Source organism: Vigna unguiculata, chromosome 1 (genome assembly GCF_037176805.1).
Source record: "Vigna unguiculata cultivar grain cowpea cultivar isolate G323 ecotype 2 chromosome 1, ASM3717680v1, whole genome shotgun sequence".
Lineage (NCBI taxonomy): Eukaryota > Viridiplantae > Streptophyta > Magnoliopsida > Fabales > Fabaceae > Vigna > Vigna unguiculata.
The window spans coordinates 15,014,001-15,040,029 of record NC_140792.1 but is presented as its reverse complement, the minus strand read 5'-3'; the positions used below and the strand labels follow the sequence as shown (position 1 = coordinate 15,040,029).

Below are 26,029 nucleotides of genomic sequence, written 5' to 3'. Positions count from 1 at the left end.
CTTCACACTCTACTCCAATTGAATTCATCTTCTCGCTCTCCCTCCAATCAATCTTGACGGAGAGAGGGGAGGGAAGAGGGAAATTCTTCTATTTTTAAATCATCTCTGTTATGTCTTGGTTTGAGCGTGATATCAAGATTACAATTATGTCCGCAATTTATTTTTCAGCTTAATTATGAAAATGATGTAAAAATATGACTTTTCAAATTATTTTTACAAAAATAATTATTAACGAAAATTCGAAAATTGTTATAAAATAAGGTCTCAAAAGTAATTTTCAATTTTAAATTTTTTAATACATTATCTTTTAAATATTCTTTTCTTAAAATATGTTACTTTCAATTATACATTTTCATATTTTTTATACGATAAATCAATCTTATATAATGATAATTTTTAACTATTTTTAAATTAAAGTACAATTTGGTAATCTTGTTTTTTCTTTGATTTCAATATAATTTTTCATCTATCACATCCATCAAATCACTCACAAACATTAACAAACTTTACTCTAAATCAACCCACTTTCACCTTTAATTCATTTAAAGTGAACAACACAAACTTCACACTCTACTCCACTTGAATTCATCATCCCCTCTACCTCTAATCAACCTTGATGGAGAGAGAGGGGAAAGAAGAGGGAAATTTTCTATTTTTAAATCATGTCTGTTATATCTTAGTTTGATGGTGTAATCAAGATTAGAATTATGTCCGCAATTCATTTTTCATCTTAATTATGAAAATGACGTAAAAATATGATTTTTCAAATTAGTTTTACAAAAACAATTAATTAATAACGAAAATTTAAAAATTGTTATAAAATAAGGTTTAAAAAGTAATTTTTAATTATAAATTTTTTTATTACATTATCTTTTAAATATTTTTTTATTAAAGTATGTTACTTTCATTTATACATTTTCATATTTTTTCTACGATAAATCAACCTTATATAATGATAATTTTTAATTATTTTTAACATAAAATACAATTGGGTAATCTTGTTTTTCTTTGATTTAAATAAAATTTGTAATCTATCACATCCATCAAATCACTGACAAACTTTAACAAACTTTACTCTTAATCTACCCACTTTCATTTTTAATCCACTTAAAGTGAATAACACAAACTTCACATTATAATCCACTTCATGTTATCCTCTCCCTCAACATCCGATCAACCTTGAGGGAGAGAGAGGGGAAGGAAGAGGGAAATTCTTGTATTTTTAAATCATCTTTGTTATGTCTTGGTTTGAAGGTGATATAAAGATTACAATTATGTCCACAGTTTATTTTTTAGCTTAATTATGAAAATGATGTAAAAATATGACTTTTCAAATTATTTTTACAAAAATAATTAATAACGAAAATTTGAAAATTATTATGAAATAAGGTTTAAAAAGTAATTTTTAATTATAAATTTTTTTTATTACATTTTCTTTTAAATATTTTTTCGATTAAAATATGTTACTTTAATTTATACATTTTCATATTTTTTCTTTGACAAATCAAACATATATAATGATAATTTTTAATTATTTTTAAAATAAAGTACAATTTGGTAATCTGGTATTTTATGATTTAAATATAATTTTTAATCTATCACATCCAACAAATCACTCACAAACATCAACAAACTTTACTCTAAATCCACTCACTTTCACCTTTAATCCCCTTAAAGTGAACAAGATAAACTTCACACTCTAATCCACTTGAATTCATCCTATCTCACTCCCTCCAATCAACGATGAGGGAGAGAGTGGAACGAAGAGGGAAATTCCTCTATTTTTCAATCATGTATCTTATGGAATGGTGCAGGAGTGATATCAAGATTACAATAATGTCCGCAATTTATTTTTTAGCATAATTATGAAAACGATGTAAAAATAACGAAAATTTTAAATTTTTTATAAAATAAGGTTTAAAAAGTAATTTTTAAATATAAATTTCTTATTACATTATCTTTTTAAATATTTTTTATTAAAATATGTTACACTCATTTATACATTTTCATATTTTTTCTACGATAAATCGAACTTATATAAAGATATTTTTTTATTTATTTTTAATATAAAGTACAATTTGGTAATCTTGTTTTTTATGATTTAAATATAATTTCTAATGTATCACATCAATCAAATCACTCACAAACATCAACAAACTTTACTCTAAATCCACTCACTTTATCCTTTAATCACCTTAAAGTGAACAAGATAAGCTTCACACTCTAATCCACTTGAATTCATTCGATCTCTCTCCGTCCATCAACGATGAGCGAGATAGGGGAAAGAAGAGGGAAATTCCTCTATTTTTCAATCATGTCTGTTATGCAATGGTTTGAGGGTGATATCAAGATGACAATAATGTCCGCAATTTATTTTTTTTGCATAATTATGAAAACGATGTAAAAATAACGAAAATTTTAAAATTGTTAGAAAAAAAAGGTTTAAAAAGTAATTTTTAATTATAAATTTTTTTATTACATTATCTTTTAAATATTTTTTTAATAAATTATGTTACTTTTATTTATACATTTTCATATTTTTTCTACCATAAATCAAACTTATATAATAATAGTTTTTAATTATTTTTAAAATAAAGTACAATTTGCTAATCTTGTTTTTCTTTGATTTATATATAATTTTTAATCTATCACATCCATCAAATCACTCACAAACTTTAACAAACTTTACTCTTAATCCACCCATTTTCACCTTTAATCCAGTTAAAGTGAATAACACAAACTTCACACTTTAATCCACTTGATGTCATCCTCTCCCTCTCCAACCGATCAACCTTGAGGGAGAGAGGGAAGGAAGAGGCAAATTCTTCTATTTTTAAATCATTTTTGTTATGTCTTGGTTTGAGGGTGATATCAAGATTACAATTTTGTCCGCAATTTATTTTTCAGCTTAATCATGAAAATGATGCCAAAATATGACTTTTCAAATTATTTTTATAAAAATAATTAATCAAAAAAAATTTGAAAATTGTTTTAAAATATGGTTTAAAAAGTAATTTTTAATTATAAAATTTTTTATTACATTATCTTTTAAATATTTTTTTATTAAAATATGTTGCTTTCATTTATACATTTTCATATTTTTTATACGATAAGTCGAACTTATATAAAGATAATTTTTAATTATTTTTAAAATAAAGTACAATTTGGTAATCTTGTTTTTTTATGATTTAAATAGAATTTTTAATCTATCACATCTATCAAATCACTCACAAACTTTAACAAACTTTACTCTTAATCCACCCACTTTCACCTTTAATCTACTTAAAGTGAACAACACAAACTTCACATTGTAATCCATTTGATGTCATCTTCTCCCTCTCCATCCAATCAACCTTGAGGGAGGAAGAGGGGAAGGGAGAGGGAAATTCTTCTATTTTTGAATCATCTTTGTTATGTCTTGGTTTGAGAATGATATCAAGACTACAATTATGTTCGAAATTTTTTTTTCAGCGTAATTATGAAAATGATGTAAAAATATGACTTTTCAAATTATTTTTACAAAAATAATTAATCACGAAAATTTTAAAATTGTTATAAAATAAGGTTTAAAAAGTAATTTTTAATTATAAATTTTTTTATTACATTATCTTTTAAATATTTTTTTTAATAAAATATGTTACTTTCATTTATACATTTTCATATTATTTCCACGATAAATGAAACTTATATAATGATAATTTTTAATTATTTTTAAAATAAAGTACAATTTGGTAATCTTGTTTTTTTATGATTTAAATAAAATTTTTAATCTATCACATCCATCAAATCACTCACAAACATCAACAAACTTTACTCTAAATCTACTCACACTTTTACCTTTAATCCCCTTAAAGTGAATAAGATAAGCTTCACACTCTAATCCACTTGAATTCATCCTATCCCTCTACCTCCGTCAACAATGATGGAGAGAGAGGGGAAGGAAGAGGGGAATTCCTCTATTTTTCAAGCATGTATGTTATGCAATGGTTTGAGGGTACTATCAAGATCACAATTATATCCACAATTTATTTTTTAGCATAATTATGAAAACGATGTAAAAATAACGAAAATTTAAAAGTTGTTATAAAATAAGGTTTAAAAAGTAATGTTTAATTATAAATTTTTTATTACATTATCTTTTTAAATATTTTTTATTAAAATATGTTACACTCATTTATACATTTTCATATTTTTTCTACGATAAATCGAACTTATATAAAGATATTTTTTTATTTATTTTTAATATAAAGTACAATTTGGTAATCTTGTTTTTTATGATTTAAATATAATTTCTAATGTATCACATCAATCAAATCACTCACAAACATCAACAAACTTTACTCTAAATCCACTCACTTTATCCTTTAATCACCTTAAAGTGAACAAGATAAGCTTCACACTCTAATCCACTTGAATTCATTCGATCTCTCTCCCCATCAACGATGAGCGAGATAGGGGAAAGAAGAGGGAAATTCCTCTATTTTTCAATCATGTCTGTTATGCAATGGTTTGAGGGTGATATCAAGATGACAATAATGTCCGCAATTTATTTTTTTTGCATAATTATGAAAACGATGTAAAAATAACGAAAATTTTAAAATTGTTAGAAAAAAAAGGTTTAAAAAGTAATATTTAATTATAAATTTTTTTATTACATTATCTTTTAAATATTTTTTTAATAAATTATGTTACTTTTATTTATACATTTTCATATTTTTTCTACCATAAATCAAACTTATATAATAATAGTTTTTAATTATTTTTAAAATAAAGTACAATTTGCTAATCTTGTTTTTCTTTGATTTAAATATAATTTTTAATCTATCACATCCATCAAATCACTCACAAACTTTAACAAACTTTACTCTTAATCCACCCATTTTCACCTTTAATCCAGTTAAAGTGAATAACACAAACTTCACACTTTAATCCACTTGACGTCATCCTCTCCCTCTCCAACCGATCAACCTTGAGGGAGAGAGGGAAGGAAGAGGCAAATTCTTCTATTTTTAAATCATTTTTGTTATGTCTTGGTTTGAGGGTGATATCAAGATTACAATTTTGTCCGCAATTTATTTTTCAGCTTAATCATGAAAATGATGCCAAAATATGACTTTTCAAATTATTTTTATAAAAATAATTAATCAAAAAAAATTTGAAAATTGTTTTAAAATATGGTTTAAAAAGTAATTTTTAATTATAAAATTTTTTATTACATTATCTTTTAAATATTTTTTTATTAAAGTATGTTGCTTTCATTTATACATTTTCATATTTTTTATACGATAAGTCGAACTTATATAAAGATAATTTTTAATTATTTTTAAAATAAAGTACAATTTGGTAATCTTGTTTTTTTATGATTTAAATATAATTTTTAATCTATCACATCTATCAAATCACTCACAAACTTTAACAAACTTTACTCTTAATCCACCCACTTTCACCTTTAATCTACTTAAAGTGAACAACACAAACTTCACATTGTAATCCACTTGATGTCATCTTCTCCCTCTCCATCCAATCAACCTTGAGGGAGGAAGAGGGGAAGGGAGAGGGAAATTCTTCTATTTTTAAATCATCTTTGTTATGTCTTGGTTTGAGAATGATATCAAGACTACAATTATGTTCGAAATTTTTTTTTCAGCGTAATTATGAAAATGATGTAAAAATATGACTTTTCAAATTATTTTTACAAAAATAATTAATAACGAAAATTTTAAAATTGTTATAAAATAAGGTTTGAAAAGTAATTTTTAATTATAAATTTTTTTATTACATTATCTTTTAAATATTTTTTTTAATAAAATATGTTACTTTCATTTATACATTTTCATATTATTTCCACGATAAATGAAACTTATATAATGATAATTTTTAATTATTTTTAAAATAAAGTACAATTTGGTAATCTTGTTTTTTTATGATTTAAATAAAATTTTTAATCTATCACATCCATCAAATCACTCACAAACATCAACAAACTTTACTCTAAATCTACTCACACTTTTACCTTTAATCCCCTTAAAGTGAACAAGATAAGCTTCACACTCTAATCCACTTGAATTCATCCTATCCCTCTACCTCCGTCAACAATGATGGAGAGAGAGGGGAAGGAAGAAGGGAATTCCTCTATTTTTCAATCATGTATGTTATGCAATGGTTTGAGGGTACTATCAAGATCACAATTATATCCGCAATTTATTTTTTAGCATAATTTTGAAAACGATGTAAAAATAACGAAAATTTGAAAGTTGTTATAAAATAAGGTTTAAAAAGTAATTTTTAATTATAAATTTTTTTATTATATTATCGTTTAAATATTTTTTTATTAAAATATGTTACTTTCATTGATACAATTTTATATTTTTTCTACGATAAATCGAACTTATAGAAAGATAATTTTTATATATTTTAAAAATAAAGTACATTTTGGTAATCTTGTTTTTTTATGATTTAAATATAATTTTTAATCTATCACATCCATCAAATTACTCACAAACATGAACAAACTTTACTCTCAATCCACTCACTTTCACCTTTAATCCCCTTAAAGTGAACAAGAGAAGCTTCACACTCTAATCCACTTGAATTCATTTTATCTCTCTCCCTCCAATCAACAATGAGGGAGAGAGGTGAAAGAAGAGGGAAATTCCTCTATTTTTCAATCATTTCTGTTATGCAATGGTTTGAGGGTCATATCAAGATTACAATTATGTCCGCAATTTATGACTTTTCAAATTATTTTTACAAAAATAATTAATAACGAAAATTTGAAAATTGTTATAAAATAAAGTTTGAAAAATCATTTTTAATTATAAATTTTTTTATTACATTATCTTTTAAATATTTTTTTATTAAAATATGTTACTTTCATTTATACATTTTTATATTTTTTTCTACGATAAATCGAACTTATATAAAGATAATTTTTAATTATTTTTAAAATAAAGTAGAATTTAGTAATCTTGTATTTTTATGATTTAAATATAATTTGTAATCTATCACATCCATCAAATCACTCACAAACATCAACAAACTTTACTCTAAATGCACTCACTTTCACCTTTTATCCCCTTAAAGTGCACAAGATAAGCTTCACACTCTAATCCACTTGAATTCAATCTATCTCTCTCCCTCCAATAAACGATGAGCGAGAGAGTGGAGATCGAAGAGGAAAATTCCTCTATTTTTCAATCAATGCTGTTATGCAATGGTCTTAGGGTGATATCAAGATTACAATTATGTCCGTAATTTATTTTTCAGCTTAATTTTGAAAATGATGTAAAAATATGAATTTTCAAATTATTTTTACAAAAATAATTAATAATAAAAATTTGAAAATTGTTATGAAATAAGGTTTAAAATGTAATTTTTAATTATAAAATTTTTTATTACATTTTCTTTTAAATATTTTTTCTATTAAAATATGTTACTTTAATTTATACATTTTCATATTTTTTCGACGACAAATCAAACATATAAAATGATAATTTTTAATTATTTTTAAAATAAAGTACAATTTGGTAATCTTGTATTTTTATGATTTAAATATAATTTTTAATCTATCACATCCATCAAATCACTCACAAACTTCAACAAACTTGACTCTAAATCCACTCACTTTCACCTTTAATCCCCTTAAAGTGAACAAGATAAACTTCACACTCTAATCCACTTGAATTCATCTTATCTCACTCACTCCAATCAACGATGAGGGAGAGAGGTGAAAGAAGAGGGAAATTCCTCTATTTTTCAATCATTTCTGTTATGCAATGGTTTGAGGGTCATATCAAGATTACAATTATGTCCGCAATTTATTTTTTCAGCATAATTATGAAAATGATGTAAAAATATGACTTTTGAAATTATTTTTACAAAAATAATTAATCACGAAAATTTTAAAATTGTTATAATATAAGGTTTAAAAAGTAATTTTTAATTATAAATTTTTTATTACATTATCTTTTAAATATTTTTTTTAATAAAATATGTTACTTTCATTTATACATTTTCATATTATTTCTACGATAAATGAAACTTATATAATGATAATTTTTAATTATTTTTAAAATAAAGTACAATTTGGTAATCTTGTTTTTTTATGATTTAAATATAATTTTTAATCTATCATATCCATCAAATGACTCACAAACATCAAAAAACTTTACTCTAAATCTACTCACTTTCATCTTTAATCTCCTTAAAGTGAACAATATAAGCTTCACACTCTAATCCACTTGACGTCATCCTCTCCCTCTCCATCCGATCAACAATGAGGAAGAGAGAGGGGAATTCCTCTATTTTCAATCATGTATGTTATGCAATGGTTTGAGGGTAATATCAAAATCATAATTATATCTGCAATTTATTTTTTAGCATAAATTTGAAAACGATATAAAAATAACGAAAATTTTAAAGTTGATATAAAATACGGTTTAAAAAGTAATTTTTAATTATAAATTTTTTTATTATATTATCTTTTAAATATTTTTTTTATTAAAATATGTTACTTTCATTGATACAATTTCATATTATTTCTACGATAAATCGAACTTATATAAAGATAATTTTTAAATATTTTAAAAATAAAGTACAATTTGGTAATCTTGTTTTTTAATGATTTAATTATAATTTTTAATCTATCATATCCATCAAATAACTCACAAACATGAACAAACTTTACTCTCAATCCACTCACTTTCACCTTTAATCCCCTTAAAGTGAACAAGATAAGCTTCACACTCTAATCCACTTGAATTCATTCTATCTCTCTCCCTCCAATCAACGATGAGCGAGAGAAGGGAGAACGAAGACGAAAATTCCTCTATTTTTCAATCATGTCTTTTATGCAATGGTTTAAGGGTGATATCAAGATTACAATTATGTCCTCCATTTATTTTTCAGCTTAATTTTTAAAATGATGTAAAAATATGACTTTTCAAATTAGTTTTACAAAAATAATTAATAACGAAAATTTGAAAATTGTTATAAAATAAGGTTTAAAAAGTAATTTTTAATTATAAATTTTTTTATTACATTTTCTTTTAAATATTTTTTCTATTAAAATATGTTACTTTTATTTATACATTTTCATATTTTTTCTACGATAAATCATGTAACATCTCATTTAAATAATAACATAATTAAATGAAATCTTACACCCGATAATATAAAGAGCCAAGTTGTAGAGTATAAAGACACTCCTTTACAATTATCCAAGGTACTTAAAAGGAAATACTAAAGCTCACTACAATGCCTACAACCCAAAAGGAGTAAGAGATAGCCAATATTCGAAATAAAGCCTTAGGGGCAATACAATACACGGGCCTTCGCCCTAAAGAAAAGCCCAAAGAGACATGAAGTCCAACACGAGTAGACTGTGCAACGGAACCATCCCTTCTTTGTTAACCTCGATTACCTCTCGCATCTGCTCCCATCAATAAATTGATGATCATCGCAACGGTAGAAGAACAACATACAAGGCAATCAAACAAGCAAAAGGGTAAGCTAGAGCCAAAAAGATTTTATCATGCAATCAGGTATACTTTAACAGTCCAATATACATACATCATCCAAGCATGTTATGACCTCCCAATCAATACACTAAGACTCGACTTGACTCATCCGGATACATATAATCTGGTCAGATTCAGCGGATGCTCGCACTTGTGGTGGATACCTCTGCTCACCCCCGAGCTGCTCACCCTCGGGCTATGTGTTACAAGTGTTACAATGAATCAATTCCCTCACACACAAGGTTAGCCCTTAATTAATTTCAGACCTCCTACTACTCTCACCACAGGAGTCAGTCCGCTCTAAGTGAGACTAATTGACTCCTTAGAGTGTTAGGATGCAATCCTTACCTTGAATCCTTACCAAATTATATAGATGGGGCACCACCATGGACACCCACTAACAAGGACAATGGAATTACGTCCCGACCACTGAAGCACGACCCTAAAATCCCACCTGGAGATTTCAAGGAATTATGCACTGACCACATACCAATCATGTTCAATTAATCAAGTAATGTTTACCATACACAATATTCCATGCCAACCTTTACAACTCATTCTCATTCATAACCAAATGTCGAATCCATACCAACTCATCATTTCCAAACAGTGAATATATATTTGTATTTCATATCAATACCATGTCTCCTTGATACCAACCATCTCATTTAAATCACATGCCAAGTTCAGACCAAACCCATCATCCACAATCCATGAATCACATCACTCATGCATAATCATTTATCACATGCTTTTAATATAACAATTAGATTCAAGCCAGTAATAACCATTCAAGATCAGAGAAACAACCAAACTACATCAATCTTGCGATAAAAACTACTCTCACTACAAAGCTCTGATTCAAGATCGGACTGGTCAAAGTCAAAATCTATGTGTTAAGGATCAGATGTTAAATTATCAGCTCGATCCAACGGTTAACGAAGTAGTAACTTTCATTTTACGAAAAGTGTGCAGTGTTGTCAACAACACAAATTCAGTGACCTTGCGATAAAAGCTTCTCTCACTACAGAGCTCCAATTAAAGATCCGACCGGTCAAATTCAAGAATTATGTGTTAAGGATCAATTGTTAAAATATCAGCTCGATCCAACGGTTAACGAAGTAGAAAGCTTCCTTTTATGAAAAGTGTGCAGTGCAGAAAAAGAGTAGCGCCACATCAATCAAACATACTTGCATACCATAACCTCATTCAAGCATCACAACCATACAACAGATCAAAAATCGGCAAAACAAATTTAAAAACCTAAACCCTGGCTTCCCTTACCTGAAAAGAGCTAGTCAAAACGACACCGACCCTTAAGCGAATGAGCAAGACAACTCCAAAAGCATATTTAAGAGCTGAAAATCTCAATACAGAGGAAGCACGAGATTATTATGAGGAACCCTAACGGCAAGCACGGAGATTAAACTAAAAGAGAAGAGTATGCATCGGAAGTAACTTACGTGAGTGAAAGAAATGGGTTGAACTTAGTTGAACTTGGATGAACCCCAAACCCTAGCAGAGGAACGTTACTGTTCTAAAAGAAAGGAGGCTATTTTTCTGAAAGTGAGAAGAATGAAAGTGTTTCAGCTGGTTTAGGGGCTTTGGTTCCTTATGGGCTAGTCCTAGGCCCAACTTATTTGGGGTAGTCCTTTAAAACAAAGGTAGTAAAGTAAGTGCGCCTTACAAAACAAACTTATATAATGATAATTTTTAATTATTTTTAAAATAAAGTACAATTTGGTAATCTTGTATTTTTAAGATTTAAATATAATTTTTAATCTATCACATCCATCAAATCACTCACAAACATCGACAAACTTTACTCTAAATCCACTCACTTTCACCTTTAATCCCCTTAAAGTGAACAAGATAAACTTCACACTCTAGTCCACTTGAATTCATCCTATCTCACTCCCTCCAATCAACGATGAGGGAGAGAGGTGAAAGAAGAGGAAAATTCCTTTATTTTTCAATCATTTCTGTTTTGCAATGGTTTGAGGGTCATATCAAGATTACAATTATGTCCGCAATTTATTTTTTTAGCATAATTATGAAAACGATGTAAAAATAACAAAAAATTTAAAATTGTTAGAAAATAAGGTTTAAAAAGTGATTTTTAATTATAAATTTTTTTATTACATTATCTTTTAAATATTTTTTTATTAAAATATGTTACTTTTATTTATACATTTTCATATTTTTTCTATGATAAATCAAACTTATATAATAATAATTTTTAATTACTTTTAAAATAAAGTACAATTTGGTAATCTTGTTTTTCTTTGATTTAAATATAATTTTTAATCTATCACATCCATCAAATCACTCAAAAATTTTAACAAACTTTACTCTTAATCCACCCACTTTAACCTTTAATCCAGTTAAAGTGAATAACACAAACTTCACACTGTAATCCACTTGACGTCATCCTCTCGCTCTCCATCCGATCAACCTTGAGGGAGAGATGGGAAGGAAGAGGGAAATTCTTCTATTTTTAAATCATCTTTGTTCTGTCTTGGTTTGAGGGTGATATCAAGATTACAATTATGTCCGCAATTTATTTTTCAGCTTAATCATGAAAATGATGTAAAAATATGACTGTTCAAATTATTTTTACAAAAATAATTAATCACAAAAAATTTTAAAATTGTTTTAAAATAAGGTTTAAAAAGTAATTTTTAATTATAAATTTTTTTATTACATTATCTTTTAAATATTTTTTTATTAAAATATGCTACTTTCATTTATACATTTTCATATTTTTTCTACGATAAATCGAACTTATATAAAGATAATTTTTAATTATTTTTAAAATAAAATACAATTTGGTAATCTTATTTTTTTATGATTTAAATATAATTTTTAATCTATCACATCCATCAAATCACTCACAAACTTTAACAAACTTTGCTCTTAATCCGTCCACTTTCACCTTGAATCCCCTTAAAGTGAACAAGATAAGCTTCACACTCTAATCCATTTGAATTCATTCTATCTCACTTCCTCCAATCAACAATGAGCGAGATAGGGGAGAACGAAGAGGAAAATTCCTCTATTTTCCACTTGAATTAATCATCTCCCTCTCCCTCCAATCAACCTTGAGGGAGAAAAAGGGGAAGGAAGAGGGAAATTCTTCTATTTTTTATTACATTATCTTTTAAATATTTTTTATTAAAATATGTTACTTTCATTTATACATTTTCATATTTTTTTCTACGATAAATCAAACTTATATAATGATAATTTTTAATTATTTTTAAAATAAAGTACAATTTGGTAATCTAATTTTTTTATGATTTAAATATAATTTTTAATCTATCAAATCCATCAAATCACTGACAAACTTGAACTTAAAGTGAACAACACAAACTTCACACTATAATCCACTGGATGTCATCCTCTCCCTCTACATTTGATTAACCTTGAGGGAGAGAGGGCGGAAGGAAGAGGAAATTCTTCTATTTTAAATCATCTATGTTATGTCATGGTTTGAGGATGATATCAAGATTACAATTATGTCTACAATTTATTTTTCAACTTAATTATGAAAATGAGGTAAAAATACGACTTTTAAAATTATTTTTACAAAAATTAATAATGACAAAAATTTTAAAATTGTTCTAAAATAAGGTTTAAAAAGTAATTATTCATTATAAATTTTTTTATTACATTATTTTCTAAATATTTGTTTAATAAAATATTTTATTTTGCTTTATACATTTTAATATTTTTTTCTACGAAAATCAAACTTATTATATAATGATAATTTTTTTTTTAAATAAAGTACAATTTGGTAATCTTGTTTTTCCCTCATTTAAATTTTTAATTTATCACATCTATCAAATCACTCCCAAACTTTAACAAACTTTACTCTAAATCCTTCCACTTTCACCTTTAATCCACTTAAAGTGAACGACACAAACTTCACACGATAATTCACTTGATGTCATCCTCTCCCTCCAATCAACCTTGAGGGAGAGAGAGGGGGAAGCAAGAGGGAAATTCCTCTATTTTTCAATCATCTCTGTTATGTCTTGGTTTGAGGGTGATATCAAGATTTCAGTTATGTCCGCAAATTATTTTTCAGCTTAATTATGAACACTACAAAAAAGATTTATTTTAATGGAGATTTATTAACGGAGGTTATAAAACCTCTGGTAATTTTTACACATAGTGAAGGTTTTCTAAACCTTTGATAAATACTAGAGGTTTTATGATAAACCCCAGGAAAAGTTCCCTCCACATTTTTTTTCCATATCTTTTTTATATATTTTTTTAAAAACCTTTTTATCACTTTGTACGTTCGAAAAAAGGGACACAGACACACTATACCAACGTTCGAAAAACTCACCTGATTCACTTTGTTCGTACGTTTGAAATCCACTTTCCTCAAACTTCACCTTGCTACGTTTTCCTCAATCTCACTCTCAATCTCAATCTTTGCAGTTAGCTCGCTACATTTTCCTCAATCTCACTCTCAATCTCAATCTTTGTAGTTGCTTCCTTGCTTCCGAACGATTTGCTCGCGATTTTGTTCGAATTTCACCTTGCTTCCAAACGGTAATGGTGTTCCCTTTCTTTTCTTTAGGTTTTCAAATTTTTTCGTTTTGTGGTTAAATTCTAACTTTGAAATCCTTGATGGTTGTTTTGTATAGAGATTCAATTATAGGTGTCGCGTTTTCTGAAATCTAAAGTGTGTCTCTGTTGCTCGTTCACTAGCTTTGCATCTCCAACAGTGGTCGACATCTTTGTTCCTGAAAGCAAACCGTGCTTAAGAAACAACACAGTGCTCATGCTTATCAAAATTCAGAGTTTGCTACATCAACCAAAGGTATGGAGATTTGTGTGTTTTTCTTCCTCTATTGTTGGACTTGTCTGTTATGTCTTCAACTCCTTTTTCAATCATTTAATTGGAAATTGGAGCTGGTGGAAGATCTTTCTTTACATTCTTTTCAGTTTATTAATCTCCATTTCCACCTTGTTTGCAAAGACATGGGAGTACTCCAATTCTCGCTGTTTGGAAGCTCACAACGTTTTCTACTTTGCTGGTCACCAGTACTCCTTTTTCCTTGATAAATATGTGAAAAACAAACCATATGTATATAGTCTTGTTTCGAGTGTTGCATTTGTTATCATGTCTCTAGGCTTGTCTAGGCTGAGTCATTTAGGATTTGAGGTTGATCTTCTGTACTTTTTTTGTGGACTTCTGACTGTACAACTCATGAAAATAAAACTATGGTTAGTCATTGTTGGAGGAGCTTTTAGTTATTCCCTCATCCTTCTCCGTTCCAATTTGGATTCGTCAAACAAGAAGTAGGTATTACGGACTTCAACACTAAGATAATGTAGTGATTGAAATTGGTTCGCATTCACAACCACAAGGAACCAGTCATAGTGTTACTCAAGTGGATTCAACCCAAACAATTATGGCTACTTCACACCCAGTAATTGATATGGTTTGGCCTTCAAGAGGAACAAGGCACAGTTCTTCTCAAGTAGTTTCACCTCAAGAGGGTGGTGCTGGTGGTCCCCCTCCAGAAAACATTTACGGTACCAAGGAATATTTCAAAGCTATATCTTTGCATTCTACTCTTGGCAATAAGAGAGGGTGTACATGAGAAACTGCTAGGAACTCAAATCAAATTAAAACATTTATTTCTGTTTGATGTATAATATATTGATGGATACATTGGCATACAATCTTAGATAAAAGTTAAAAAGCAACAACTAAGGCATATGAGAGTTTGATTTTGTGAGAGGCTTTTTCAAAGTTCATCTTTGGGAGATGATAACGCTGTCGTCAAGCGATCAAATTAATACTACTTATCTATAACAACTTCAGTATTGTTAAGAAAGTAGTCAACAAAATAGAAAGGGTAAAGTAACCCAAAGTCGTCTCCCAACGAACACGGAATTGATTTTTAACAAATTAGTTCTTATAAAACTATACAAAGCGGTTAGTCAAATAAAATAAAAAATATAGGGGATTAAGATAAACAAAGATAGAAATAAAATTTAAAAGATAAAAAGAAATAAAAAAAATAGTAAAGAAAATAGATTGATTCCATTGCTTTTTCAAAATAGATTCATCATCGGTTATCTAAAGATTATTGCTCAATTAATTATTGTTGTAGATTTACAAATTAATCAATGTAAAGTCTCAATGAATTTGTTGGCGTTCTCACTTTTAACCAAAGTACAGTCTCAATTAAAAGTGAGAACTTTTAGATTATCCACAGTAAATTCAACCAAAGTACAGTCTCAATCAAATTTAACTATGCCTAATCATGTCTATTCTTTTATCTCCTCACCAAATAAAAAGCTTAATTAATCAAAGTAAAGTCTCAATTAATTTTCGTTAGAGTAAATACCTTTAATCAAAGTAAAGTCTCAATTATTGGTAAAAACTCATTTAATCATATGAAAATTTCTAAATAAAATCAAAGTAAAGTCTCAATTAAATTTAAAAACCCTTGACTCATATGATCAATATGCATATAGATCTAAAATCATTACTTTTTATGTGATTCAAAGATAAAAAACATAGATAAATTAAAACCTCAACAATAATAAAAAGAACAAAGAAATTAATTCATTCTAACCTCAGAATCCATAATGAAATTACAATGGAATCAACCCAAGAAGTTTAGCAATTCATGGAATACAAAATAAAAAGAAGAATAGACAGAAGAAAAGAGAGAGAAAGGAAACGAAATTAGGCACCCCTAAGGGTTCCAAAACTCCGAAGTCCCGAGCTTGTTTTCTGCTTCTCCCTTGGTCTCTTTATATAGGAATTGGACTGGGCTTCTCTGGTGCTAAAATCTCTCAAATATCTTTTAAAATAAAGATAAATATAAATATTTAAAAATATTTAGAGAAATATATACTATTTGACAAATATAGTTGGTTGATAATATCAATATCTAATATAATTAAATTAATTAATTACTTAAAGATATATGATAAATTATCACCAATTAATATTTGAATTAATTTTCCAAATCAACCCTTTGCAATCTCCTCAAATTATCTTCTAAATAATCCAATATCTTCAAGATATATTTGTTTGTTGTGGATCTAAAAAGATTCCAGAAGATCTTGTCATATTTAAAAAGATTTGGTAGTTAATATCTTTTAATATTTTATGATATAATTAAATAAGATAATTATTTAAAAATATCAAATAAAATATCTAAAGATATATTTTTCCCAAATTATCTTCTATCATAAAGATAAAGAAAACCGCAAGGTCCATTTTTTTTGTTCCTCTCTTCTTGGTTTAGCCAAACTTCTTCACTTTTTCAAGTTTTTCTTGCCGTCTTCATGCAATGCTTGGCTTGAAGTTTTGTGCTTTTGATAATTTCTTATTCTTGGATTAAGGTGTCATGAAGCTTTAATCAATTTATTTCCACACCTTCATGAGCTCAACTTAGCTGTAGCTGCACTAACACACCTCAAAATATCCAAAGAACATTTATGGAACTAAAAAGCTATTTTTAACATGTTTTTGTATCTCATGCTCAATAAACCCAATTATAGGAAATCCCAATTAAATCAATCTTTAAGCACACAAATTCAATTAAATACCCATAATTAAACATTAAATGAGGGTAAAAATACGCACTCATCAGGAGATGAGAAAGATCCTGTTGGATTATCAGAGGAATTTTTTATTAGGTGTGAAGGCATCATGGCTATGCCACAAAGTCCTTCCTTTTTAGATATGTTCCTTTGCCTTCTGATGTAACCATGTTCTCCCCATTCTGCTCCCCAAGAGTTTCTCACTATCCAATAATTAGTCCCATCAACCGTTGTTCCATACCCCACAATCGCTACACCATGGTTTAGATCCGTGCTACAATCACCGGTAAACACTCCTTGTAATATTGAGCTGTATGATTTGTGAGTAGTGATCATTAAGCTTACCATATTTGCCCTGATCTTTCACATCAGTGACAACACCTTCCTTCCTCTAATCCACCAAAGCAGGAACACTACCAACATTCTCGTACATGAAGGTGCCGTTACCATGTGGCGTGCCTCAGAACATTCTATGGTGATTAACCTTTGAGCCTGCATAGGTACTCCTGAATTCATGGTTGGTCATGTCAGCGAACTTGTTCAATTTTAGCTTGTAAGGCTTATCCATCTTGTTAGTGTTATGGACATGTACATTTACAAATATTGTAGTGTAACTGATAAGGCAGAGATTGTCCATTTACGAGGCTTTGGAAGATGTATCACTTAGTGGTGGGATTCATTCTATTACCCTTGAAGTGATGTACTGTATGTATTTGGTTTACAGAAATAGGGAAATTAGTAAACTTAGCCAAGATTTAAAGGAGGGAAATATTACATCATCTGTGTACATAGCCAAAGTGAGAATTTTGTTAGCGAGTAGTTTGGACGCTAAGTCCAAAAATGGTAATAAGCTTGATGTGATGTACTACATTAAATCTCTAGACCGAAGTAAGGAGAATAATCTAGGACTAAGTTTAGATACAATGATTTCACCTGTGTATTTACAGGATGATAGAGCTTTTAGAGAGCAGTTTGGAAGCCAACTCCAAAAATTACAAAAACCCTTCTTTAGGTTATGTTTTCATCATGAACAATTGGAGATTCATTGAAGTAGAGACAAAACTAAATGGACAGAGACTTTCTTTTGGAGATGACTGGCTTCACAAAAACATGTTTTACCTTGAGAATGGTCAACCAAGTAATGTTTTGTGGATTGGTTATCCTCCTGTTGTTCAGATTGATGAACAAAAGGTGGAACTCCTGTTTGTCGGGCTAGATGTGTACCAATTGGGAAAGGGATTGGGACTGAGCTGTGAGTATAGTCTTATCCGTCTCTAAATCTTAATTAAAAGTTTGCATATTTGGAATAATTCTTGAAATCTGTTCTTTTCTGTTGACTTATCTTGCATTTAAGTTCTTCTCACAACTAGCAAAGTCCACATATAAGATATTCTCTTCCCTCTGTGTGTTGTTTCTTTTCTGCAAGTAATGTAGGTTTTATGAATTTTACTGGTTTGTGATGAAGGATTATCTTGTTCCTTTTTAAGATTATTGAATATGGTGTGAGTTGATTAAGAAAACTAAGTGAAATCCCCACTGGACATTAAGATAGCAAGCTATATAGATGTGAAGGTTCCTTTCACAAAGCTCAAGAGAAGAAGATGATGGATTGATTCAAAACAAAAAGGAAATGGAAAGCACATAAACCATAGAAAACCAAGAACAATTAAAGGAAGAAGAAAACATAAAATGGAAAGGAAAGGAATGGTAAAAATGTGAGAAGCACGCCACTACAAAGCTAGGCTAGAAGCCATGGCAACCTTGAAGATGAGTGGATGTGTGCCGCCACTTGCTATGCAAGATAAGGCTTAGAAGTATTCACTCCCAAGGGAGGAAACTCTCACAAATGGTTGAGACACAATAGTGTTTTTACTTCAAAATGTTCAACCCTTTTACATGTCTAGGAGCACCCCTTATATAGAAGAGTTTAGGGGCCTCTAAGCAAATAAAAGATACCTAAGGATGTCTCTACAAAAACCTAACCCTAGCTTCTAGAAACTAGGTCAAATAATGTTACAAAAATGAGAGACAAAAGAGCTAACTATTGTGTGTGCAAGGCTAATTTCGTTCTAGCACAAAAGGAGACAAAGAATGTGTCTCATATGTCTCCAAAAAGTGGTCAAAGTGTGGTAAAAACAAAGGAGACCAAAGGTACATAGGTACACTTGCTTCATGCCTTTTACTTTATGCTTTATACCTTTGCTTTACTCTCTCCTCCACATCATTTATGCTCCCCAATCACCATGCGCCACCTAGCATTGCTTTCTTACTCCTAATTAACCTACAAAACAAATAAGCATAGATTAACATGTTGGCTTAAGTCAAGTCAACTAAAGTCAACAAGTCAAACCTAGCCAAAGGTCAACAAGTCAACTAAAGTTGATTCAACTAAGTCAACTTAGGGAATCAAAAATAACAAACACAAATGAAAGGGATGAAGGATTAGTGAACTTCCTTTCTAAACATGCTTAGTCTTCTTAAGCATGTGCCTTCATCCTTGGTTGGGGTTAATCCTTCATTAGTTTGTCATCAGGACAAATGGTGTGCCTATTTGTTTTATGGTTTTTTATGGAAAAAAATCTTAAACTTAATGTTTTTTAGTATATTGGAGGTAAAAGATGCTAATTGGCTTCCAAATCTTTCCTTCTTTATTTTGTTTACATGTTTTAGATTGGTTCAAATTTAAGTTTGGATATATTTTCGTAATTCTATTCCTGAAGAGAAGGAAATAATACCTAAGTTTGGGAAGATTTAGTATACATGCTTAACCTATCTATGGATACTAACTGGATCTATGTCAACTGTCACTGGTCTTCTTTGTTGTGCAATGAGTTTTTTTTCAAAGTGATGCAAATTTTTAGCAGTTTTATATTCTTCAATTTCTATGGTCTATCAAATTCGAGTTCTTGATACATGCGGCATATAATGAAAGTCCTTTGAGGAAGCGTTCATCTCACTTCAGGAAACTATGTTACTGCAATAACTGAGAAGACCAAAACACTGAACAACCACAATATTGCAAGATTATTCCGAGCTTTTTCCAATACTAATGGCAATTTAAAATTTATTTTGCAAAAAGAGAAAAAATGCATGTTTGCACCGTAATTGGGAAGCTCACAGTTAGCATGCTTGATCTTGTATCAATTTTCATAATTCTATACTATTGTCATTCTTGCATGTACATAAACAGTTTTAGATCAGAAAATTAGATTCACACTATAATTAATTTAATTTGTTTTGTTTTTCCTTTATTCTATATTTTCTATTTACCTTTTTAATAAAAAATTAATTTTATTATCTCAATTCCAAAGGATTTGTACTCTGTATACCACTGGAAAAAAAAATCCCAAATGTGTCTCTTTTTACATAATTTGTAAGCTATAAGTAACCTAACATATACACTACACCTTATTTATTTCTTAAAATAATAGATATATGGGTAAATTATGTTTTACAGGTACATGAACTATAAAATTCTCGTACATATATGGAGCGTTGTAAGAGTTCAGCATCTAAGAGGCCATAAATACTGTATCTTCTAAAAAGGTATTAAAACCTTGTGCTTTAAATTTTCCTGCTAGTAAATAATGAAAATTTGATATTTTTTGTGGTTACTGCGTATAATAGGAATATATGATGGAGATAAGAAAGAGGGAGGGGCGTGAAATGTTTTCCTTATCTTTGATTCAAAAATGCGTGGATGAGTAGGAAATAAGAACCACATGTTGGCACACTGTTTCCATGCATTCAAAACATAAAAAATTTCAATGTAATCTGTAATTATGTAGTGCATTATTATTTGAATTGGCATTGGTTTTTCCTTATTTATCCTTTCATGGAAGGGTTAGAGTATATGGTTAATTAATTTTGTCATGAAGAGGTTTGAAAAGGTGTAGGTTATGGCTGAAACCAAGACACATAGGAAGGAAGAGAGAGAGGGATAAAGTGTGTTCCAAGAATATCACTACTTCAAATTATTACTATTTACTTATTAATTATTTATTTATTTGGTAAATAAATCTTTTATCAAATCCTTTTATTTTAAGTTTTGAAGTAAACCTGTTTTCATTTTTTTAATATAAGATGGTCTTAGTGAGTAAATAAATAAATTATTATTATTAAAACCTATATAAGTAGGTATTTAAAAAATCTTTACAAATATATTGTTTATACATCTTCACAAAATATTTTTAGTTTTTATTCAGTTTTGTTAACACACTGGTTTTAATATTGTTTATGATTATGAAATTATGTTTTAAAATTAAATAAATTCGATTTCATATTTCATATTTTTCATTAGACTTTTCATATTTAAAAGTAGAACTTTGTTCATTTCATTAGTCTGATAACTTGTTCATATTCCAAATTTATATTCTAGAAACGAAAATTTATGAAAACCTGATTTTGTTTTATTTTAAAATCGAGAAATAATGTCATACATAATTTACATCGAAAGGATTTAAGGTGTAACTAAATCTTAAGTTTTTATTTAACATATAGGAGCCTATCCTTGAATTATTTTGAAAAAAAAAATAGTGTAAAAATCTTTGTAATGTAATTTTTCTTTCAAAATCATACACATATAGCGAAATGTTTCATGGTTTTTGCTAACCATTGCACTAAATAAAATAGTTAAAGAATCATTCACTACAAAAATAATTATTTTTAGTGGGGGTTATATTTGGCATTTCTGGGGGTTTTAACACCCACTAATGGTTTTACCAGGGGTTTGCAATTCCTCTGGCAAAGCAAGCGTAGCTAACGGATTATCGGGGATTTTTAGCAACCCCTGATACCAGCGCAACTTATTGGGGGTTTCAAAAACCCCCGCTAATGCCTGGGGTTCCAAAAACCCCGCTAATGCTTGGGGTTTCGAAAACCCCTGCTAATCTCGGGAGTTTCCGAAAACCCCCGCTAATTCCTCAAAAACCCTCGTTAATACCAAAAAATTAGTGGTTATATTATTATGGCATTGCTATAATGCTAAAGCTGTACAGAAAAAACCTTATTATGTGGAATTTCTTATTTGATGGCTTAACATTTTGGTTTTCATTATTATTTTGGAAGATAATTACATTTGACAATACAACTAGAACAAAAAGAAAAGTAACTTAACCCTAATACAAATAAATTACTTGGTTGAGGTGCAGATGGAGGTGGAGGACAACCATATTTATTTCATAATATTCCTTTCTTCACCTTCCAGCTACCGCTTTAGGAAAAAAGTAACATAACCAACTTCCATTTTTGTTCTACTAGGAACCCAACGCTTTCACCAACTACATATTATCATTCAAACAAGGCACTGTTAATTAAGTAAGTCGCATTCACATCACCAATAAATGTTGATTTATGTGATAAAGAGCTTCATCATGTGATCTTGAACCTCATGTACCTAATTTCCTTAACACTAATTCTATTCATTGTTGAAGCAACGATTCTATTTATGAAGCTTTTAAACCACTTAACTATGATTTATCACAAACTGTTTGAGAAAATAGATATGAATTGTAGAGTCCAGTCAAGCTCAAATTCGCAACGAAACACTAAAGAAGGTAGCTAGCAACTGAAATTGACCTTGTTTGATGTGTATATAAACTATGTTGGTGTTAATAATATAATGTTAAGGGAAGAAAACGTAAGAGTGATCTCAACCTATGGTAGGTATTTTATTTTGGGTTTTGTTTGTTAATTTCAATTATGTGTGGAAAATCACCAATGAAAATCACCTTTTATCTGTCCAGAATCCTCCCTTTTTCATGAATCAATTGGATAGTGAGAAACTGCTACAATAATAAATATTTTTCTACAGTTAATTGATATTAATGGTTAACCAACTTTCAATAATTGATAGGTAGTATCCACAAACTTGTCCACAAATGTTAGAATTTGTATGGATTAACACTGTCATACACAAAATTAGTTGAAGAGCAAATTAAATTACTCACATTACTCACATTCCTTTTCTAATTTTTAATTATAAACCAGTACATCAATTACTCACATTCATTTTCAATAACTCTAAATGGAATTAAGAACACAAGTATTTAATGTTATCACTCCCCAATACAATTAAATTAAATAAGAAGGTTGAAATTACAAGAAGAGTGGTCTAAATCCTAATATTATGCATAAGCTAACTCTCAAACATAAGAGTGATCTCAAACGTAAGAGTGATCTGGAAAAATCACCAATGAAAAAAATCCCATTATGTGTGTTCAATTGATGTAGAGTATTCAATTGATCTTTAAAATAATTTTAATCATCAACATTCACATATAAGTACCTAAACCCCTCAACCCAAAAATTTCCAGTTCAAAATTAATCAATATATCATCATCTTATTTAAAGTTGACAGTCTGTTATAATAATCCAACAATCCCAAAACTCTATCAGGCATCAATACAAGTTGATCCCAAATGAGAAACAAATAGAAGCATCCACAATATCAATTGAATCTCATATAAGCATTACAACCTGGTCATGAACTGAAAACTCCAACACTAACTCCATACAAAATCAAATTTAGAATTCAAATAATAAAGGAGATGCACAAATTTAGGCTTGGAAAATTGTGAACTGCAGATGCATAAAATTACGTAGACGAGATTGATAATGAGCTGCAGGTGTAACTACATGTCCCTATGTAGAAGATTTCTTGGTTGATATTTTCTTCATCTTCAGGTGGTCTACAAATGCATAGAGTAAGAACATAGTAGTCTAAATCTCAAAAATTTTTAAAACATACAATGCAGCATCTTGATTGGCATTGACTCTGCAATGTAAACACACTTCACTGAATGAGCATGGGGATTGGGATCACAGCCACCAATACGTAAATAATGATGCCTTTTGGACCATACTTTTCCTGATTGTTTATAACTAATCTTGATTGTTTTCATTATTGTATGTATTATTACAGGGGTGAAGAAGTGTTTATAACTAATCTCTTTTCTCAATCGTTCTTAAAATACCTTGGCCTTTTGGACCATACTTTTCCTGAAAATTAAAGTAAAAGTAGAAGGTGTAGAGAAAATAAGACATACATTTTCACAGACTTGATCAAAATCCATATGCTACCAAAAAATCCAAACAACATGAATACAATTTTCACTCCTCTAAAGTAAGGAAAGTGCATAAATGCACATTATCCTCTAAAACGTGTCCCCCCACTTCAGATTAAAATTATGAATTCCAGGACAACAACAATAGATAGCAATAAATGGGACGCATGCATCATTCACAAATCACATCGAACAAAAACGAGACGGCGATGATCCATTAACAAGAAAGTTAAAATAAATGAGAGACTCACCGTTTCTGTAATGCACTGTGTGTGATCTTGAACGGTGTCACGCCCAAATATTTTCCCACAGTCAATGAACGGTAACTTCATAATAGATAAAAAAATATTATAATCTATCAATTAATGTTCTATGTTTTTCGTCTCTGAACCACACAATGTTCATAGAGCCTTTACATTTACAATTGATCAATCTAGGGTTTGAGTAGAATGTTTTACCCAAAGTGTGATAATCAATTAAGCAATCACACAAAATTGAAAGCAAAGGAGAAATTGAAAGCAAGGAGAATGGTGAGCACAATCGAAAGATCGATGATAAAACTGAAATCTAACCTTGAGCGAAAAGTTGCTTCGTCTTGATGTGAAAATTTGATGATGGAGATGGCAGAGATGGCGGTGAGGAACTGCGATGTGAAATCAGAGTGAAGAAACCTTGATGCGAGGCACGTAGAGATCGAAAGATGATAGAATGAGAGAACAGTTGCTTTGTCTTGATCAAAAAATTTGATGGCGGAGATGGCGGTGAAGAACGTCAGAACGAAGAGATGAGAGGTACGGGAGATCGAGAGATCGGAGATGAGAGGGAACGTGAGAGTTGTTTTAGGTTTTAGAGTGAAAATAAAAAATAAAAAAATTATAAACTAAATTTTACTGGGGTTTTTTATAAAACCCCCGAAACTTAAGGAGGGTTTTTAAAACCCCTTTTATATTTATGCCTTAGTAGAGGTTATTACAACCCCAAATAATAAACCCCTAGTAAAATTATATTTTTTTTGTAATGATTGAATGAGTTTTTAAAAAGTTGTGACATTCAATGAATTAATAAATTGTATTGAGTCTATATTTTTACAACATATTGATTGGTGTATTAAGGAATTGTATTGAGTCTAATATTAATTTTCACATAAATATATTGTAAAATCTAAATATTACATATTTTTATAATTTTGTAAAACTTTAATTAGAATTTAAATATGGTTACTTGTAATTTATTTACTATTATAATTTGAATATATCAAAATAGTAAATAATAAACACTAGCTGACAATACTCACATCATCCATTAATTTCTGAATGACAGTAAAACTTACAATGCATATACATTAATTTCCGAATGACCCTTATTCTCCTTATTCTTCTTTTGATCGTGGGTGGGAAAATCAATATTTTTTTCTGATCTTATATCATTAGTTACATTTTTTTCTTTATTAAATATATTTTTGTTCTTATAAACAGACTATTCTTAATGGATTTGGATAAGTCTCGTATTGATTTGCCTCGAAATACACAACAATACATGGATAGATTGAATAAATTTCTGGACTTTGCATTTGCTAATAAGAGCGTTGAGGGTAAGATAATTTGTCCATGTCGAAAATGCAATCTTAAAATGGTATACATTTTGGCTATACTTAATTCTTGCAATCTTAAAATGGTATACAAAATGGTATACAATTTGTCCAACTCGAGGAGCAACATATGAACACTTAATTCTTCATCCTTTTCCAAAAGGGTATACATTTTAGCTTCTACATGGTGAGACAAATTATGTACAACATACAATTTCAACACCTCCAATTTTCCAATCGAATGAGGATAGAGGTTTTGCTAATGATCCCATATG

General features: G+C 29.0%; 1 long non-coding RNA gene and 1 pseudogene across 1 annotated transcript; one reads left to right on the top strand and one right to left on the bottom strand.

The window, feature by feature from the left end:
- Window positions 1–14,313: 14,313 nt before the first annotated feature.
- Window positions 14,314–18,380, top strand: LOC146888738 (uncharacterized; annotated as a pseudogene).
- Window positions 18,381–22,144: 3,764 nt separating this feature from the next.
- Window positions 22,145–25,034, bottom strand: LOC114180912 (uncharacterized). The gene is made up of 3 exons (XR_003603709.2): window positions 24,739–25,034; window positions 24,418–24,492; window positions 22,145–23,791 (listed from the first exon to the last, which is right to left on the bottom strand). It is a non-coding gene; the product is annotated as an uncharacterized LOC114180912 (long non-coding RNA).
- Between the last annotated feature and the right edge of the window lie 995 nt (window positions 25,035–26,029).